The following is a 13,089-nucleotide window of genomic DNA, read 5'->3' on the forward strand; positions in this document are numbered from 1 at the left end:
CCCAAAGCAACTCAAAGCAGGAACACCCCCACCCACCCCCCCGCACCCCCACAGCCCCCTGCCACGGACACAGCGCCGCCAGTGGTTCGACTGTGCCACTGCCCCACAGCGCCCGGCCTCGCGGCACCAAAGGGGAAAAGCAAAAGCCTACAGCACCCGGTATTCCCAGGAGGTCTCCCATCCAAGTACTAACCAGGCCCGACCCTGCTTAGCTTCCGAGATCGGACGAGATCGGGCGTTGCCAGGGTGGGATGGCCGTAGGCACGGCCTGCTCCTGCTCCAGCCCTCTTCCCAGCTGCACGCCACCGCCACCACCACCACCACCGCCCGCCACCTGCCGGGAAGAAACCAGCGCAGCCCCAAAGCCGCCAATTAGAGGCCACTCAGCCTCACCTCCGTCCCTGCAAAGCTGATGGAACAGCTGCCGCTGCATGCCATCTCCACACTACTGCAAGAAAACGACGGCATCACCAGCACTCAGCACCCGTTCACCACGGGGAGCTCGTGCTTCACCAACATGGAAGCCTTCGCTGATGTTGTCTCTGCCTGCCTGGATGGGGGGAGAGCAGTGGATGTAGTCTACCTTCATTCCACAAAGGCTTTTGATCCTGTCCCCCACAACATCCTTATCACAAAGCTGAGCAAGTGTGCCATACGTGAGTGCACAGTCAGGTGGCTTGAGAACTGGCTGACTGGCACAGCGCACAGGGTCCTCGTTGGCGCTGCAGAGTCCGGTTGGAGGCCTGGAAGCAGCGGTGTTCCTCAGGGGTCGCTGCTGGGTCCGCTCTTGCTCAACATCTTCATCAATGGCCTGGATGAGGGGATGGTGGCCACCCTCGGCAAGTTTGCTGACGATACGAAGTTGGGAGGATTGGCTGACACGCCTGAAGGCCGTGCTGCCATTCAGCGAGACCTGGGCAGGCTGGAGAGCTGGGCAGAAAAAAAACGGATGAGGTGTAACAAAAGCAAGTGTAGAGTCTTGCAGCTGGGGAGGAATAACTGCGTGCACCGGTACAGGTTGGGGGATGAGCTGCTGGAGGGGAGCTCTGCGCAGAGGGACCTGGGTGTCCTGGGGGACGACAGGGCGGCCATGAGCCAGCAGCGTGCCCTTGTGGCCAAGAGGGCCAATGGCATCCTGGGGTGCACTGCAAAGAGCGTGGCCAGCAGGTCGAGGGAGGTGATCCTCCCCCTCTGCTCTGCCCTGGTAAGGCCTCATCTGGAGCACTGCGTCCAGTTCTGGGCTCCCCAGTACAAAACAGACAGGGATCTCTTGGAAAGAGTCCAGCGCAGGGCCACAAAGATGGTGAGGGGCCTGGAGCATCTCTCCTATGAGGAAAGGCTGAGTGCACTGGGTCTGTTCAGCCTGGAGAAAAGAAGGCTGAGAGGGGACCTGATCCAGGTCTATAAATACCTGAGGGGGGGGGGGCAGAATGGCGAGGCCGGACTCTTTTCAGTGGTGAGTGGAGACAGGACAAGGGGAAACGGCCGGAAACTGCAGCACAGGAAGTTCCGCACCAATGTGCGCAAGAACTTCTTTACGGTGAGGTGACGGAGCACTGGAACAGGCTGCCCAGGGAGGTGGGGGAGTCTCCTGCTCTGCAGATGTTCAAGACCTGCCTGGATGCCGACCTGTGCGACCTGCTGTAGGGAACCTGCTTTGGCGGGGGGGTTGGACTCCATGATCTCTGGAGGTCCCTTCCAGCCCCTACAATTCTGTGATTCTGGGATTCTGCATCACCTGGCCCAGCGCCCGCCATCCCCACCGCCACCCGGCACAACTCGCACGGACGCGCGCACGCTCACGACGGCCGCCACCATCCAACATCACGCCTCCCGCCGCCAGCCCGACCGCGTGGCAGCAGACAGAAGCAGAAGGGCCGCAACAAAACACATGCACAGGGCAAGACTTGGCGCATACGGCAGCTCCAGAGTTGGTCGGTGCGCTCCGGGAAGGAAGATGAGAAACGGGCTAAACCAGAGCGAGTGAGAAGAGAGTGAAAACGCAGACTGACAACGGGTGGGCGACCCCACGGGAAACCTGGGATGGGATCCTGCAGTGGGCGCTCCAGTGCATGGCACGGCCCCTGGCAGGCACAGCTGGGCTGCTTGACTAGAGCGTGCTGCAGTGAGGGAAGGCAAAGTCGGAAAAGACAGTGCAGAGAGGAGAGGGGGGGGGGAGGGGAGGAGAGGGGAGGGATAAAAGGGCAAATAGACACCAACTCCATAGGGACTACAAAAGAGCACAGCGGAACAATGCCCCCGCACACCAAAGCTCAAGCCTCCCGCAGCCAGCCGGAGCGCGCGGGAGCAGAGGGAAGCAAAAGGGCCGCAGCAAAAGCCTACAGCACCCGGTATTCCCAGGAGGTCTCCCATCCAAGTACTAACCAGGCCCGACCCTGCTTAGCTTCCGAGATCGGACGAGATCGGGCGTTGCCAGGGTGGGATGGCCGTAGGCACGGCCTGCTCCTGCTCCAGCCCTCTTCCCAGCTGCACGCCACCGCCACCACCACCACCGCCCGCCACCTGCCGGGAAGAAACCAGCGCAGCCCCAAAGCCGCCAATTAGAGGCCACTCAGCCTCACCTCCGTCCCTGCAAAGCTGATGGAACAGCTGCCGCTGCATGCCATCTCCACACTACTGCAAGAAAACGACGGCATCACCAGCGCTCAGCACCGGTTCACCACGGGGAGCTCGTGCTTCACCAACCTGGAAGCCTTCGCTGATGTTGTCTCTGCCTGGCTGGATGGGGGGAGAGCAGTGGATGTAGTCTACCTTCATTCCACAAAGGCTTTTGATCCTGTCCCCCACAACATCCTTATCACAAAGCTGAGCAAGTGCCGCATACATGAGTGCACAGTCAGGTGGCTTCAGAACTGGCTGACTGGCACAGCGCACAGGGTCCTCGTTGGCGGTGCAGAGTCCGGTTGGAGGCCTGGAAGCAGCGGTGTTCCTCAGGGGTCGCTGCTGGGTCCGCTCTTGCTCAACATCTTCATCAATGGCCTGGATGAGGGGATGGTGGCCACCCTCGGCAAGTTCGCCGATGATACGAAGTTGGGAGGATTGGCTGACACGCCTGAAGGCCGTGCTGCCATTCAGCGAGACCTGGGCAGGCTGGAGAGCTGGGCAGAAAAAAAACGGATGAGGTGTAACAAAAGCAAGTGTAGAGTCTTGCAGCTGGGGAGGAATAACTGCGTGCACCGGTACAGGTTGGGGGATGAGCTGCTGGAGGGGAGCTCTGCGCAGAGGGACCTGGGTGTCCTGGGGGACGACAGGGCGGCCATGAGCCAGCAGTGTGCCCTTGTGGCCAAGAGGGCCAATGGCATCCTGGGGTGCACTGCAAAGAGCGTGGCCAGCAGGTCGAGGGAGGTGATCCTCCCCCTCTGCTCTGCCCTGGTAAGGCCTCATCTGGAGCACTGCGTCCAGTTCTGGGCTCCCCAGTACAAAACAGACAGGGATCTCTTGGAAAGAGTCCAGCGCAGGGCCACAAAGATGGTGAGGGGCCTGGAGCATCTCTCCTATGAGGAAAGGCTGAGTGCACTGGGTCTGTTCAGCCTGGAGAAAAGAAGGCTGAGGAGGGGACCTGATCCAGGTCTATAAATGCCTGAGGTGTGGGGGGCAGAATGGCGAGGCCGGACTCTTTTCAGTGGTGAGTGGAGACAGGACAAGGGGAAACGGCCGGAAACTGCAGCACAGGAAGTTCCGCACCAATGTGCGCAAGAACTTCTTTACGGTGAGGTGACGGAGCACTGGAACAGGCTGCCCAGGGAGGTGGGGGAGTCTCCTGCTCTGCAGATGTTCAAGACCTGCCTGGATGCCGACCTGTGCGACCTGCTGTAGGGAACCTGCTTTGGCGGGGGGGTTGGACTCCATGATCTCTGGAGGTCCCTTCCAGCCCCTACAATTCTGTGATTCTGGGATTCTGCATCACCTGGCCCAGCGCCCGCCATCCCCACCGCCACCCGGCACAACTCGCACGGACGTGCGCACGCTCACGACGGCCGCCACCATCCAACATCACGCCTCCCGCCGCCAGCCCGACCGCGTGGCAGCAGACAGAAGCAGAAGGGCCGCAACAAAACACATGCACAGGGCAAGACTTGGCGCATATGGCAGCTCCAGAGTTGGTCGGTGCGCTCCGGGAAGGAAGATGAGAAACGGGCTAAACCAGAGCGAGTGAGAAGAGAGTGAAAACGCAGACTGACAACGGGTGGGCGACCCCACGGGAAACCTGGGATGGGATCCTGCAGTGGGCGCTCCAGTGCATGGCACGGCCCCTGGCAGGCACAGCTGGGCTGCTTGACTAGAGCGTGCTGCAGTGAGGGAAGGCAAAGTCGGAAAAGACAGTGCAGAGAGGAGAGGGGGGGGGGAGGGGAGGGGAGGGGAGGGATAAAAGGGCAAATAGACACCAACTCCATAGGGACTACAAAAGAGCACAGCGGAACAATGCCCCCGCACACCAAAGCTCAAGCCTCCCGCAGCCAGCCGGAGCGCGCGGGAGCAGAGGGAAGCAAAAGGGCCGCAGCAAAAGCCTACAGCACCCGGTATTCCCAGGAGGTCTCCCATCCAAGTACTAACCAGGCCCGACCCTGCTTAGCTTCCGAGATCGGACGAGATCGGGCGTTGCCAGGGTGGGATGGCCGTAGGTGCCTCGTGCTCCTGCTCCAGCCCTCTTGCCATCTTCTCACCACCGCCACCACCGCCACATAGCACATCCAAACATCCCCAGCCCCAAAGTGCCACAAAGAAAAAAGCAAGCCGACGGAACCCTCAGCTCCCCACCCCTCACCCATCCCAGCCTACAACCCGCACCAACCCTGACTAGGGCTTACGACGGCCCCCAGCCTCCACCCCAGCCCAGCCGGCCTGGCACTACGGCACTTGCAACCCTCTGCACAGCACGGCCCGCGCACACACCAACCAACACACTCGTGCCTCCCCACCCTCCCAAAGCAACTCAAAGCAGGAACACCCCCACCCAGCCACCCACCCCCCCGCACCCCCACAGCCCTCTGCCACGGACACAGCGCCGCCAGTGGTTCGACTGTGCCACTGCCCCACAGCGCCCGGCCTGGCGGCACCAAAGGGGAAAAGCAAAAGCCTACAGCACCCGGTATTCCCAGGAGGTCTCCCATCCAAGTACTAACCAGGCCCGACCCTGCTTAGCTTCCGAGATCGGACGAGATCGGGCGTTGCCAGGGTGGGATGGCCGTAGGCACGGCCTGCTCCTGCTCCAGCCCTCTTCCCAGCTGCACGCCACCGCCACCACCACCACCGCCCGCCACCTGCCGGGAAGAAACCAGCGCAGCCCCAAAGCCGCCAATTAGAGGCCACTCAGCCTCACCTCCGTCCCTGCAAAGCTGATGGAACAGCTGCCGCTGCATGCCATCTCCACACTACTGCAAGAAAACGACGGCATCACCAGCGCTCAGCACCGGTTCACCACGGGGAGCTCGTGCTTCACCAACCTGGAAGCCTTCGCTGATGTTGTCTCTGCCTGGCTGGATGGGGGGAGAGCAGTGGATGTAGTCTACCTTCATTCCACAAAGGCTTTTGATCCTGTCCCCCACAACATCCTTATCACAAAGCTGAGCAAGTGCCGCATACATGAGTGCACAGTCAGGTGGCTTCAGAACTGGCTGACTGGCACAGCGCACAGGGTCCTCGTTGGCGGTGCAGAGTCCGGTTGGAGGCCTGGAAGCAGCGGTGTTCCTCAGGGGTCGCTGCTGGGTCCGCTCTTGCTCAACATCTTCATCAATGGCCTGGATGAGGGGATGGTGGCCACCCTCGGCAAGTTCGCCGATGATACGAAGTTGGGAGGATTGGCTGACACGCCTGAAGGCCGTGCTGCCATTCAGCGAGACCTGGGCAGGCTGGAGAGCTGGGCAGAAAAAAAACGGATGAGGTGTAACAAAAGCAAGTGTAGAGTCTTGCAGCTGGGGAGGAATAACTGCGTGCACCGGTACAGGTTGGGGGATGAGCTGCTGGAGGGGAGCTCTGCGCAGAGGGACCTGGGTGTCCTGGGGGACGACAGGTCGGCCATGAGCCAGCAGCGTGCCCTTGTGGCCAAGAGGGCCAATGGCATCCTGGGGTGCACTGCAAAGAGCGTGGCCAGCAGGTCGAGGGAGGTGATCCTCCCCCTCTGCTCTGCCCTGGTAAGGCCTCATCTGGAGCACTGCGTCCAGTTCTGGGCTCCCCAGTACAAAACAGACAGGGATCTCTTGGAAAGAGTCCAGCGCAGGGCCACAAAGATGGTGAGGGGCCTGGAGCATCTCTCCTATGAGGAAAGGCTGAGTGCACTGGGTCTGTTCAGCCTGGAGAAAAGAAGGCTGAGGAGGGGACCTGATCCAGGTCTATAAATGCCTGAGGTGTGGGGGGCAGAATGGCGAGGCCGGACTCTTTTCAGTGGTGAGTGGAGACAGGACAAGGGGAAACGGCCGGAAACTGCAGCACAGGAAGTTCCGCACCAATGTGCGCAAGAACTTCTTTACGGTGAGGTGACGGAGCACTGGAACAGGCTGCCCAGGGAGGTGGGGGAGTCTCCTGCTCTGCAGATGTTCAAGACCTGCCTGGATGCCGACCTGTGCGACCTGCTGTAGGGAACCTGCTTTGGCGGGGGGGTTGGACTCCATGATCTCTGGAGGTCCCTTCCAGCCCCTACAATTCTGTGATTCTGGGATTCTGCATCACCTGGCCCAGCGCCCGCCATCCCCACCGCCACCCGGCACAACTCGCACGGACGCGCGCACGCTCACGACGGCCGCCACCATCCAACATCACGCCTCCCGCCGCCAGCCCGACCGCGTGGCAGCAGACAGAAGCAGAAGGGCCGCAACAAAACACATGCACAGGGCAAGACTTGGCGCATACGGCAGCTCCAGAGTTGGTCGGTGCGCTCCGGGAAGGAAGATGAGAAACGGGCTAAACCAGAGCGAGTGAGAAGAGAGTGAAAACGCAGACTGACAACGGGTGGGCGACCCCACGGGAAACCTGGGATGGGATCCTGCAGTGGGCGCTCCAGTGCATGGCACGGCCCCTGGCAGGCACAGCTGGGCTGCTTGACTAGAGCGTGCTGCAGTGAGGGAAGGCAAAGTCGGAAAAGACAGTGCAGAGAGGAGAGGGGGGGGGGAGGGGAGGGGAGGGGAGGGATAAAAGGGCAAATAGACACCAACTCCATAGGGACTACAAAAGAGCACAGCGGAACAATGCCCCCGCACACCAAAGCTCAAGCCTCCCGCAGCCAGCCGGAGCGCGCGGGAGCAGAGGGAAGCAAAAGGGCCGCAGCAAAAGCCTACAGCACCCGGTATTCCCAGGAGGTCTCCCATCCAAGTACTAACCAGGCCCGACCCTGCTTAGCTTCCGAGATCGGACGAGATCGGGCGTTGCCAGGGTGGGATGGCCGTAGGTGCCTCGTGCTCCTGCTCCAGCCCTCTTGCCATCTTCTCACCACCGCCACCACCGCCACATAGCACATCCAAACATCCCCAGCCCCAAAGTGCCACAAAGAAAAAAGCAAGCCGACGGAACCCTCAGCTCCCCACCCCTCACCCATCCCAGCCTACAACCCGCACCAACCCTGACTAGGGCTTACGACGGCCCCCAGCCTCCACCCCAGCCCAGCCGGCCTGGCACTACGGCACTTGCAACCCTCTGCACAGCACGGCCCGCGCACACACCAACCAACACACTCGTGCCTCCCCACCCTCCCAAAGCAACTCAAAGCAGGAACACCCCCACCCAGCCACCCACCCCCCCGCACCCCCACAGCCCTCTGCCACGGACACAGCGCCGCCAGTGGTTCGACTGTGCCACTGCCCCACAGCGCCCGGCCTGGCGGCACCAAAGGGGAAAAGCAAAAGCCTACAGCACCCGGTATTCCCAGGAGGTCTCCCATCCAAGTACTAACCAGGCCCGACCCTGCTTAGCTTCCGAGATCGGACGAGATCGGGCGTTGCCAGGGTGGGATGGCCGTAGGCACGGCCTGCTCCTGCTCCAGCCCTCTTCCCAGCTGCACGCCACCGCCACCACCACCACCGCCCGCCACCTGCCGGGAAGAAACCAGCGCAGCCCCAAAGCCGCCAATTAGAGGCCACTCAGCCTCACCTCCGTCCCTGCAAAGCTGATGGAACAGCTGCCGCTGCATGCCATCTCCACACTACTGCAAGAAAACGACGGCATCACCAGCGCTCAGCACCGGTTCACCACGGGGAGCTCGTGCTTCACCAACCTGGAAGCCTTCGCTGATGTTGTCTCTGCCTGGCTGGATGGGGGGAGAGCAGTGGATGTAGTCTACCTTCATTCCACAAAGGCTTTTGATCCTGTCCCCCACAACATCCTTATCACAAAGCTGAGCAAGTGCCGCATACATGAGTGCACAGTCAGGTGGCTTCAGAACTGGCTGACTGGCACAGCGCACAGGGTCCTCGTTGGCGGTGCAGAGTCCGGTTGGAGGCCTGGAAGCAGCGGTGTTCCTCAGGGGTCGCTGCTGGGTCCGCTCTTGCTCAACATCTTCATCAATGGCCTGGATGAGGGGATGGTGGCCACCCTCGGCAAGTTCGCCGATGATACGAAGTTGGGAGGATTGGCTGACACGCCTGAAGGCCGTGCTGCCATTCAGCGAGACCTGGGCAGGCTGGAGAGCTGGGCAGAAAAAAAAACGGATGAGGTGTAACAAAAGCAAGTGTAGAGTCTTGCAGCTGGGGAGGAATAACTGCGTGCACCGGTACAGGTTGGGGGATGAGCTGCTGGAGGGGAGCTCTGCGCAGAGGGACCTGGGTGTCCTGGGGGACGACAGGTCGGCCATGAGCCAGCAGCGTGCCCTTGTGGCCAAGAGGGCCAATGGCATCCTGGGGTGCACTGCAAAGAGCGTGGCCAGCAGGTCGAGGGAGGTGATCCTCCCCCTCTGCTCTGCCCTGGTAAGGCCTCATCTGGAGCACTGCGTCCAGTTCTGGGCTCCCCAGTACAAAACAGACAGGGATCTCTTGGAAAGAGTCCAGCGCAGGGCCACAAAGATGGTGAGGGGCCTGGAGCATCTCTCCTATGAGGAAAGGCTGAGTGCACTGGGTCTGTTCAGCCTGGAGAAAAGAAGGCTGAGGAGGGGACCTGATCCAGGTCTATAAATGCCTGAGGTGGGGGGGGCAGAATGGCGAGGCCGGACTCTTTTCAGTGGTGAGTGGAGACAGGACAAGGGGAAACGGCCGGAAACTGCAGCACAGGAAGTTCCGCACCAATGTGCGCAAGAACTTCTTTACGGTGAGGTGACGGAGCACTGGAACAGGCTGCCCAGGGAGGTGGGGGAGTCTCCTGCTCTGCAGATGTTCAAGACCTGCCTGGATGCCGACCTGTGCGACCTGCTGTAGGGAACCTGCTTTGGCGGGGGGGTTGGACTCCATGATCTCTGGAGGTCCCTTCCAGCCCCTACAATTCTGTGATTCTGGGATTCTGCATCACCTGGCCCAGCGCCCGCCATCCCCACCGCCACCCGGCACAACTCGCACGGACGCGCGCACGCTCACGACGGCCGCCACCATCCAACATCACGCCTCCCGCCGCCAGCCCGACCGCGTGGCAGCAGACAGAAGCAGAAGGGCCGCAACAAAACACATGCACAGGGCAAGACTTGGCGCATACGGCAGCTCCAGAGTTGGTCGGTGCGCTCCGGGAAGGAAGATGAGAAACGGGCTAAACCAGAGCGAGTGAGAAGAGAGTGAAAACGCAGACTGACAACGGGTGGGCGACCCCACGGGAAACCTGGGATGGGATCCTGCAGTGGGCGCTCCAGTGCATGGCACGGCCCCTGGCAGGCACAGCTGGGCTGCTTGACTAGAGCGTGCTGCAGTGAGGGAAGGCAAAGTCGGAAAAGACAGTGCAGAGAGGAGAGGGGGGGGGGAGGGGAGGGGAGGGGAGGGGAGGGGAGGGGAGGGATAAAAGGGCAAATAGACACCAACTCCATAGGGACTACAAAAGAGCACAGCGGAACAATGCCCCCGCACACCAAAGCTCAAGCCTCCCGCAGCCAGCCGGAGCGCGCGGGAGCAGAGGGAAGCAAAAGGGGCCGCAGCAAAAGCCTACAGCACCCGGTATTCCCAGGAGGTCTCCCATCCAAGTACTAACCAGGCCCGACCCTGCTTAGCTTCCGAGATCGGACGAGATCGGGCGTTGCCAGGGTGGGATGGCCGTAGGTGCCTCGTGCTCCTGCTCCAGCCCTCTTGCCATCTTCTCACCACCGCCACCACCGCCACATAGCACATCCAAACATCCCCAGCCCCAAAGTGCCACAAAGAAAAAAGCAAGCCGACGGAACCCTCAGCTCCCCACCCCTCACCCATCCCAGCCTACAACCCGCACCAACCCTGACTAGGGCTTACGACGGCCCCCAGCCTCCACCCCAGCCCAGCCGGCCTGGCACTACGGCACTTGCAACCCTCTGCACAGCACGGCCCGCGCACACACCAACCAACACACTCGTGCCTCCCCACCCTCCCAAAGCAACTCAAAGCAGGAACACCCCCACCCAGCCACCCACCCCCCCCGCACCCCCACAGCCCTCTGCCACGGACACAGCGCCGCCAGTGGTTCGACTGTGCCACTGCCCCACAGCGCCCGGCCTGGCGGCACCAAAGGGGAAAAGCAAAAGCCTACAGCACCCGGTATTCCCAGGAGGTCTCCCATCCAAGTACTAACCAGGCCCGACCCTGCTTAGCTTCCGAGATCGGACGAGATCGGGCGTTGCCAGGGTGGGATGGCCGTAGGCACGGCCTGCTCCTGCTCCAGCCCTCTTCCCAGCTGCACGCCACCGCCACCACCACCACCGCCCGCCACCTGCCGAGAAGAAACCAGCGCAGCCCCAAAGCCGCCAATTAGAGGCCACTCAGCCTCACCTCCGTCCCTGCAAAGCTGATGGAACAGCTGCCACTGCATGCCATCTCCACACTACTGCAAGAAAACGACGGCATCACCAGCGCTCAGCACCGGTTCACCACGGGGAGCTCGTGCTTCACCAACCTGGAAGCCTTCGCTGATGTTGTCTCTGCCTGGCTGGATGGGGGGAGAGCAGTGGATGTAGTCTACCTTCATTCCACAAAGGCTTTTGATCCTGTCCCCCACAACATCCTTATCACAAAGCTGAGCAAGTGCCGCATACATGAGTGCACAGTCAGGTGGCTTGAGAACTGGCTGACTGGCACAGCGCACAGGGTCCTCGTTGGCGGTGCAGAGTCCGGTTGGAGGCCTGGAAGCAGCGGTGTTCCTCAGGGGTCGCTGCTGGGTCCGCTCTTGCTCAACATCTTCATCAATGGCCTGGATGAGGGGATGGTGGCCACCCTCGGCAAGTTCGCCGATGATACGAAGTTGGGAGGATTGGCTGACACGCCTGAAGGCCGTGCTGCCATTCAGCGAGACCTGGGCAGGCTGGAGAGCTGGGCAGAAAAAAAACGGATGAGGTGTAACAAAAGCAAGTGTAGAGTCTTGCAGCTGGGGAGGAATAACTGCGTGCACCGGTACAGGTTGGGGGATGAGCTGCTGGAGGGGAGCTCTGCGCAGAGGGACCTGGGTGTCCTGGAGGACGACAGGTCGGCCATGAGCCAGCAGCGTGCCCTTGTGGCCAAGAGGGCCAATGGCATCCTGGGGTGCACTGCAAAGAGCGTGGCCAGCAGGTCGAGGGAGGTGATCCTCCCCCTCTGCTCTGCCCTGGTAAGGCCTCATCTGGAGCACTGCGTCCAGTTCTGGGCTCCCCAGTACAAAACAGACAGGGATCTCTTGGAAAGAGTCCAGCGCAGGGCCACAAAGATGGTGAGGGGCCTGGAGCATCTCTCCTATGAGGAAAGGCTGAGTGCACTGGGTCTGTTCAGCCTGGAGAAAAGAAGGCTGAGGAGGGGACCTGATCCAGGTCTATAAATGCCTGAGGTGTGGGGGGCAGAATGGCGAGGCCAGACTCTTTTCAGTGGTGAGTGGAGACAGGACAAGGGGAAACGGCCGGAAACTGCAGCACAGGAAGTTCCGCACCAATGTGCGCAAGAACTTCTTTACGGTGAGGTGACGGAGCACTGGAACAGGCTGCCCAGGGAGGTGGGGGAGTCTCCTGCTCTGCAGATGTTCAAGACCTGCCTGGATGCCGACCTGTGCGACCTGCTGTAGGGAACCTGCTTTGGCGGGGGGGTTGGACTCCATGATCTCTGGAGGTCCCTTCCAGCCCCTACAATTCTGTGATTCTGGGATTCTGCATCACCTGGCCCAGCGCCCGCCATCCCCACCGCCACCCGGCACAACTCGCACGGACGCGCGCACGCTCACGACGGCCGCCACCATCCAACATCACGCCTCCCGCCGCCAGCCCGACCGCGTGGCAGCAGACAGAAGCAGAAGGGCCGCAACAAAACACATGCACAGGGCAAGACTTGGCGCATACGGCAGCTCCAGAGTTGGTCGGTGCGCTCCGGGAAGGAAGATGAGAAACGGGCTAAACCAGAGCGAGTGAGAAGAGAGTGAAAACGCAGACTGACAACGGGTGGGCGACCCCACGGGAAACCTGGGATGGGATCCTGCAGTGGGCGCTCCAGTGCATGGCACGGCCCCTGGCAGGCACAGCTGGGCTGCTTGACTAGAGCGTGCTGCAGTGAGGGAAGGCAAAGTCGGAAAAGACAGTGCAGAGAGGAGAGGGGGGGGGAAGGGAGGGGAGGGGAGGGGAGGGGAGGGATAAAAGGGCAAATAGACACCAACTCCATAGGGACTACAAAAGAGCACAGCGGAACAATGCCCCCGCACACCAAAGCTCAAGCCTCCCGCAGCCAGCCGGAGCGCGCGGGAGCAGAGGGAAGCAAAAGGGCCGCAGCAAAAGCCTACAGCACCCGGTATTCCCAGGAGGTCTCCCATCCAAGTACTAACCAGGCCCGACCCTGCTTAGCTTCCGAGATCGGACGAGATCGGGCGTTGCCAGGGTGGGATGGCCGTAGGCACGGCCTGCTCCTGCTCCAGCCCTCTTCCCAGCTGCACGCCGCCGCCACTGCCATTGCCCGCCACCTGCCGGAAAGAAATGAGCGGAGTCCCAAAGCCGGCCAACCAAAACGCGGCCCTTCGCTCCCCGCAACTCCCTGC

General features: G+C 61.4%; 9 non-coding genes across 9 annotated transcripts; all 9 read right to left on the reverse strand.

Annotated features, from left to right (window-relative positions):
• Window positions 1-144: 144 nt before the first annotated feature.
• LOC125697900 (5S ribosomal RNA) lies at window positions 145-263 on the reverse strand. The gene has a single exon (XR_007378975.1). It is a non-coding gene; the product is annotated as a 5S ribosomal RNA (ribosomal RNA).
• Window positions 264-2,336: 2,073 nt separating this feature from the next.
• On the reverse strand, window positions 2,337-2,455 carry LOC125697917 (5S ribosomal RNA). The gene has a single exon (XR_007378990.1). It is a non-coding gene; the product is annotated as a 5S ribosomal RNA (ribosomal RNA).
• Window positions 2,456-4,526: 2,071 nt separating this feature from the next.
• LOC125697924 (5S ribosomal RNA) lies at window positions 4,527-4,645 on the reverse strand. Its single transcript, XR_007378997.1, has one exon. It is a non-coding gene; the product is annotated as a 5S ribosomal RNA (ribosomal RNA).
• A 450-nt stretch (window positions 4,646-5,095) lies between these two features.
• LOC125697928 (5S ribosomal RNA) lies at window positions 5,096-5,214 on the reverse strand. Its single transcript, XR_007379001.1, has one exon. It is a non-coding gene; the product is annotated as a 5S ribosomal RNA (ribosomal RNA).
• A 2,071-nt stretch (window positions 5,215-7,285) lies between these two features.
• On the reverse strand, window positions 7,286-7,404 carry LOC125697925 (5S ribosomal RNA). Its single transcript, XR_007378998.1, has one exon. It is a non-coding gene; the product is annotated as a 5S ribosomal RNA (ribosomal RNA).
• A 450-nt stretch (window positions 7,405-7,854) lies between these two features.
• LOC125697940 (5S ribosomal RNA) lies at window positions 7,855-7,973 on the reverse strand. The gene has a single exon (XR_007379012.1). It is a non-coding gene; the product is annotated as a 5S ribosomal RNA (ribosomal RNA).
• A 2,088-nt stretch (window positions 7,974-10,061) lies between these two features.
• LOC125697926 (5S ribosomal RNA) lies at window positions 10,062-10,180 on the reverse strand. The gene has a single exon (XR_007378999.1). It is a non-coding gene; the product is annotated as a 5S ribosomal RNA (ribosomal RNA).
• A 451-nt stretch (window positions 10,181-10,631) lies between these two features.
• LOC125697951 (5S ribosomal RNA) lies at window positions 10,632-10,750 on the reverse strand. The gene has a single exon (XR_007379023.1). It is a non-coding gene; the product is annotated as a 5S ribosomal RNA (ribosomal RNA).
• A 2,080-nt stretch (window positions 10,751-12,830) lies between these two features.
• On the reverse strand, window positions 12,831-12,949 carry LOC125697905 (5S ribosomal RNA). The gene has a single exon (XR_007378980.1). It is a non-coding gene; the product is annotated as a 5S ribosomal RNA (ribosomal RNA).
• Window positions 12,950-13,089: the final 140 nt, after the last annotated feature.

This window comes from Lagopus muta, chromosome 9, assembly GCF_023343835.1.
Source record: "Lagopus muta isolate bLagMut1 chromosome 9, bLagMut1 primary, whole genome shotgun sequence".
Taxonomy (NCBI): Eukaryota; Metazoa; Chordata; class Aves; order Galliformes; family Phasianidae; genus Lagopus; species Lagopus muta.